Source organism: Boleophthalmus pectinirostris, unplaced genomic scaffold, assembly GCF_026225935.1.
Source record: "Boleophthalmus pectinirostris isolate CB_2022bp ecotype Guang Dong unplaced genomic scaffold, ASM2622593v1 HiC_scaffold_7, whole genome shotgun sequence".
NCBI classification, from domain to species: domain Eukaryota; kingdom Metazoa; phylum Chordata; class Actinopteri; order Gobiiformes; family Gobiidae; genus Boleophthalmus; species Boleophthalmus pectinirostris.
Genome location: NW_026571473.1, coordinates 28,701,883 through 28,708,710, shown reverse-complemented (window position 1 = coordinate 28,708,710; position 6,828 = coordinate 28,701,883). Strand labels below are relative to the sequence as shown.

Genomic DNA, 6,828 nt, shown 5'->3' with positions numbered 1-6,828 from the left:
AAAACACTATTGTCATGAAGTTGGTTTTGCAAATCGTTCGTTTATTCATCCGTCTCACACTCAGATCTCGGATATGATGTCACATCCACACTTCATTTATTATGTTTCGTGTGTCCAACTTGGAGAAAAACAAGGACACTAACGGGAAAGGTGTTGTTGCTTTAGCCTTGACCGAGGACAGGGCACTGCAAAACAAGTATGTGTTTCAACTACACAACCTCGAGGAAGAATTCAATATAAATAGTATAATTCAATATATTAGTGGAGTGAAAGTGTTAGTGTTGTGTGATAGTCGATCATTTTGGCACGTTAGCGAGCAAGAAAATGGGTTAAAGACATTGGTGACACCGACTACTATACCCATAGCCAGTGATACAGACGCAATAATATGAGTGACTGAAATTGTCATTTAAACCACTACAGCGTACAAACACAACAAAAACAGTTCATACTACAAGTGACACTGGGCACAGTCATCTTGGATTCTATCAAGGAAATCTTGTTTGGACTCCTCCAAGCTCTTCCATGTTCTGAGTTGCACAGTCCGAGGAAAAGGGACATGTCAGTGTGTATCACTAAGCAATGTCCTTGGACCTCCAATTCAGATGGATAAACGAACCATTGGACTTGGAGGTCCGTTACAAGTTGGACTTCCATTACATCACTCACCGTTGCCATAGGGATTGATAATTCATAAAAATATTATCTTGTATGGAAAAAAGGTCTCAAAAGGTCTCAATTATTTTTTTGTGTAACAAATGGATACCTAACATAACATCAAGGCCACAATGGTGCAGGAATTAAGAGCACTTCTGCACTCACCAAAGGTTGGCAGTTTCAACTTCACCTGGCTCGTGTGTGCTGTTGTTGTATCCTTGGGCAAGACACTTTGACTACACACTCATGGCTACAATCCAGCACGTTTACAAGCACTGCTGTTTGCTCACCCACATACATGGTAATGACCAAAAATGTGTAAAATGTGATGGAAGTGCTCCTGCATTTCACGATGTGTAGGTTGTTGGTTCTGTTCTATAGGGTAGAGCCCTGCACGGGGCACCTGATGCAAAACAGTGTGGCATGGGACACATTTTGAAAGCTCATTGCAGGCGCGGGTGGGTGGGATGATAAACTGCAGTCCTGCAAACTATGAATATAAAAATATGAGTGTAAAGTAAAATATACAAATGATTAATGTATGCCTACCATACATAATTTGTGCTGGATATTTTATTTGGCATTAATAAAAACATTTTAAGCAGCCTAAACTTGTGGATGTGGTCTAATCTTGTGCACATTTTAGGCAATTCTTTTTCTCTTCTCCTTGTTTGATAGAGCTTAAGAAAGTGAGCGTCCCCATCTTGAGGGATTTGCAGGCGGAAGTGGGACAAAATATTACAGATGTGGGTGGAGCAGGACTTCAAACTCTGCTATAGGGTTAGTCAACACACTCCTTGTGTGACTGAGGACTGGCACAAACTTTGTCCCTAGGTCTGGTAATGGTAAATGATAATATCCAACTATAGTAGATAGATGTATCTATAACTGTGCTAGGTCGTACTAGCCAGGCTGGCGCCACCTAATATCTCCGCTCAATTTCATTTCTCTCCAGCAACTAGGTCAGGAATCAAAATACACTATACGATTCGCCAAAACCCCAGAAGTACAAGTCTGGGCACCAGTCAATCAGTGAAGAGACATATATTCAGTGTTGTCAACAATTCCTGAGATTGAGGATTTAAAGCCAGAATAAAGAGAATGTTTGGTGAATTTTATCAAGGGGAAAGATGTTATTGCTCCTTCTTCCTACGGGATTTGGGAAAAGCTTAACATACCAGTTTGCCCCGTTAGCGGCGCATTACATATGTGACTATCAAATAGCAGCAATTGGTTAAATAAACAAAGTACCCGTCGACCATCTAGCATTACGAGGTCAGATGGTTTCTACGAAGAAGAATCAGGCTAAGGTGGTACTTGAAGCGTGAGACAAAGTTTAGAGGGCACTTAAAGGTTGTATAGAGGATTTTCCAAGGAACGAGAAATCCAGCGACTGTTTGTCCTTTTTCAAATGTTGCGCATGCGTGAAACCACCCCCCCTCCCCTACAGCTCCCTACGTAGAAACGCCTCCTCCCGCCTCCTCTTTACGCCAGAAACAGGTTTGCTTACAGCCGGTGCGCTGCACATGACTCGTAACTACAGTGTTGGTTAGGCAAGACGGAGAAGTGAGGAGCGGGGGGAGCGGGTGTGCGGACATTTCGTTCGCGGACGAGAAGTGAGGAGCAGGGGAAGAGTGGAGCAGGGAGCAGGAGCAGGAGAGGAGAGAGGAGAGGAGAGAGAGAGGAGAGGGGAGCGGTGCGCGGAGATTCCGTGCCCGGAGAAGTGAGGAGCAGGGGGAAGAGTGGAGCAGGGAGCAGGGAGAGGAGAGGAGAGAGGAGAGGGGAGCGGTGCGTGGAGATTCCGTGCCCGGAGAAGTGAGGAGCAGGGGGAAGAGCGGAACGGGCAGCGGGGACAGAGGAGCAGGAAAGGGGTGCAGAGAAGGTTGCGCGGAGATTCCGTGCGAATGAACTAGCTACAACACGCAGCAGCAAGCGGACTCTTTCTTTGCCTTGAAAATTACGTTTTCAGACATAGGATATCGCTTTCGTGTCCTGAAAAACATTTAACTAGCTCTTGGAAATAAAGTACATTTTCATAATAAGCAGAAGTGACCTGTCCAGGAGTAATTTGGCGACCAATGCGTCAGTCTTTAGACCCTGCGTCTGCTTCAGTCGCGCCATCGCTGGAATGAATCTACAAGAATCACCTTAGTTTGGCTTCGCTGCTTTTCCCCTTGTCTTCTTCTTTCAGCGACCTCAAAAACGGACTTTCTTTTGCGGCTAACTGCTCCTGGATTCTTGTCTGCCATCGCAACAAACTTTGTGCGAACTGTGAGGAAGATATAGGTCAAAAAAAGCAGCTAAGAACTGTTGCGTTGGTGGAGTAAACAGCGTCTGTGCGGCTTGCGTCTGTGGACTGCGTGACAGACGTACGTAAATCACGTACCGGCGGCGCGCAGGCAAGTCAGTTACGCTAGAAACGTAGGGAGATTGATTGACAGCCTGTCAGCTAACAGATAACGAGGCAGTGTCGTTATCTATTGGCAAATGTTTAGCCCCACCACGTCCAGAGTTGATGAATTTTTATTCTCTTTTTTTTGGTCATCATAATTACAAGGCTACTGCACCTCTATAATGCTATCATTGACAATTTGAAACAAAAAAAATCCTCCATACAACCTTTATGTCAAAAAGCTGTTGAACCACTGCGTTACATATTTAATTAAGTCATCCTTATCATCTGCAGAAGAATCCAGCTGAAGGAATGGTCTATACTGTGCCTATTTTTTAAAATCATGTGGAAAACACAAGCTGCCTCTGCAACTCTAATGAAAATATAAGTGCACAAAGTTATTAAAGAAATGACTTCATGTGTCTAAGTAAGTACACCAAATCTGCACCCCATTACTCTGCACTCCAGGACGCCTCTCCATGGGGTCTCCTGCAGGGGGCGACTCAGCTGCTTTTTGACTTGTGACATTTGAGTTAATGAAAAAAAAAAAAACCCAATCCTTATTTTAAAAAGTTCACTCCGCTTCTCATATGTGAGGAGCGTGCCTTCGGCCACTATCACCCGCTCACAGCTTGCACCCGCCACAGAGCATGGCAGGGGCGAACGACAGGCGAGAATGACAGGGGCGAGGCTTGTTACTGTGACTTTGATCATTAGAAACAGCGCAGTGCCATCAATTAGCATTCAGTTTTGCGGCTTTGATCTACACAAATATGAGTCTAGTTTTTTAAGAGGAATACGTGGTACGGGCTTGTGGCTGGCTCCCATTAGATGCAGACGTGTTATGAATAATTGAGCTGTTGTGTACTTTTCCCCGCGTGGAGCTCAGACTGCCTGCAGAGGGGGCGGAAGTGAAGACCTGTGCAGAGGTTGTAAACAAAATGCTGTCATTACAAAAGGTGACACCAGCTGAAAAAACAGCAGGAGAGGTGGGTTATATATTGTCTAGAAGATAATTTATGATATGTTGTTTTGAATATATGCTCAATAAAAAAAAAAATAATAATAACAAGAGTATCAAGCTGAATGATGGAGATTGCTTTGTCTGGAATGTTTCACAGTACAGTTTTAAATCTTTCTAGCTTCATGGAAACTAAGCCAAGTTACAGGTCAGATCTGTGGAGAGGCAACCCCGCTTACAGTCAGAATGCCTGTTTTTCGAGGTATTTTTGAGCTATAAAACCACCTGCAATTGAATAAATGCAATGCAGAGCTGTTTAATGTCATACTGTGGAATATTCCAGGCAGAGCAGTGACTCATATCCATAGAAACAAACAGGTGGCAGACCTCCAACCAAAAAGTTACACAGTGCATCTTTAAGAGTTCAAAGTTATTCCGAGGCTGGCCAGCTGCATGCACACAAATATCCATAGCATGGTAAATTAATTTAAAATGCAACATTCTGTGACATCCCAGGTTTAAAATGCGGTGTAATAAATTTTCCCATCATTGCCGCTCAGTGAACGCACCATTCACTTGTGCTGCGCAGCTCTCGCGCGATCGAGTGGACCAATCGCGTGCCAAGAAGCGCTCCATACAACTCACCTGTGCTCTTCTACGTTCAAACGGGACAAAGACAGAGCCAGGTATTGCACCAATCTTATTATTTTCTCTTTTTTTGTAATGACATGCATGTACTAAAACTTAGCCGCATTATGATAACTTGTAGGAGTGTTTACCGCTACTATGCGCCGTGGCGAGTAGCGACCGCGCGCTCGGATTACCGAAGGAGATTGGTGAGTGTGTGTTGGTTTTTCATTAACATATCAATAGGCTCTTGCACCCATTTACCTGTTTATAGATTGCGGTGCAGTGTTATGCTAATGTCGCGTTTTATGTGAGTATTATTGGCCATAGTCGCCTTTGTCTTTAGTTGGGCTAAAGCCAGTGTGACTGTTTACATGCTGGAACTTTCCTTTGGTTTCTGTACTGTTGTTTATGCAATGCACTTTAAGGCAAAGAGGATATTGATCCATTTTTAACTATTTATTGTTGTATTTATGTAAACTGTGTAAAACTTGAGATGATGTGTACACTACTTAACCAGAGTATTTTTTAATGCTAAAATTAGTCCTGTTTGTCCATTACAGGCCAGGTTGTGCACAATCACCCCAATTGAGAGCTGAAAGCCCAGAGAGCTTTCTCTACATCCACTCTACAACAACCTGCTTCTACTGTCTGGTAGGGGCTGTTTCAGCCAGTCCACTCCTCACTCCTCACACTAACTCAGTTTATGTGCTTATGGACTATACCTTTCTCATGGACATTCTGGTTATATAAATGGACAATAAGCCCACACTGCTGAGGAAAATACTGCAATTGTGTGAAGTGTGAAATGTCACCTGCAAAGTGACTATTACCCCTTTTTGTTTGGCAGTTTTGTACTCCAGGACTCTATATTTACTTCTGCCATGTGTATTGTTGTATGGTGGCAATTGTACCATATTGTATCTAAACAAGTGCACAACATAAACAACATATTTAAAAGAAGTGCACTTGAATTAACTTAATACTTACTTACCTAATTCTTAAGCTTGATCATCATAATCTGCAGATGTAAATATTATAAACATTGGGTATATGTTGGTTGTTTTCACCTTTTTTCATCAATATATGGCACCAGCCACCCAAACTTGAATACCTAGTCTCTGCTGTATTATTTTTACTGGTCTCCCACCTCCCTGAGAGTCGTGCCTTTATCTTCTGATCCTAACATCCCCCTTTATCAATGACATACACCACAGATATGCTACAAAAATGTTTTCATAACTTAATGCGATTTATAAAGTTGCAGAAACAGATTTTAAGTAAACTCATAGGTCTTATGGTCAAGCTTTTTATTTTTTTGAAAGTTTATGGGAAAAATGAATATCAAATTTACTTTCAGACCCAGGGAGTGGGCAGTCACTGTTGAGCTCCATATATTGTCTACACACTTTTTGCACTATTTTCACAATTGCTATACTGTAATCTATATAATAACAATAAAGCCTTACTTTTAATGTGTTTACAGGCTTGTCAAAGTCTCTCAAATGTGCTACACTCGCCACCTTATTCCGCCCTGCCCACTTTTGTCTCTTAAAACTACTAGACCGCGCTTTTTTGTGGTGACACCCTGGTTAAACGGGGATCCCATTTATGTCAATGGAGAATTTGGGAAAGGTTTTGCATCTTAAATATGACATAAAGTCGGTTCATTTGTGTAAAATGTTAAATTTTTATGTGCACCAGCAAGTCACGCTGCACCGATTCTCTGGAGGCTTTAAAACGGCTTTATAGTCCATATTGAACTTCTTTGCTGTAAAGATCGGCAGCCCCATACAAAATGATACAACCTGAATAATGATGGCGGTGTCCACAGAAACTTCAGGAATAACGTGACCAGGCATCATTGATTTAACCCAAACTTGTGGTGGTAAGACATTATTCTAGCCACAGTTGCCCATTAGCCCCTCGACCACACCCGCATTCGCTAAGCAAGGTTGGTGAAATGTCTTGCCTAAGAGCACGACAGCAGAACTCGGTCCAAGTGAATCAGTCCTGTGACCTTTTGTTTTGGGGGACCACTGCTCTAACCACTGAGCCACCGTCATAATGTAGTGATAAAGTGACATTTCTGCATTTCTGTGTTTAATTTTACACTCCGTTCACCTTTTGAGTGATGCCTTAATCTGAACCAAGACACTCGCAGGTACATTTCTGATGGATGGCAAAACTA

General features: G+C 42.6%; 1 long non-coding RNA gene across 1 annotated transcript; it reads left to right on the top strand.

Annotated features, from left to right (window-relative positions):
- The first annotated feature begins 4,574 nt into the window (after positions 1-4,574).
- On the top strand, positions 4,575-5,945 carry LOC129412110 (uncharacterized). The gene is made up of 3 exons (XR_008633581.1): positions 4,575-4,696; positions 4,780-4,846; positions 5,201-5,945. It is a non-coding gene; the product is annotated as an uncharacterized LOC129412110 (long non-coding RNA).
- The last annotated feature ends 883 nt before the right edge of the window (positions 5,946-6,828 follow it).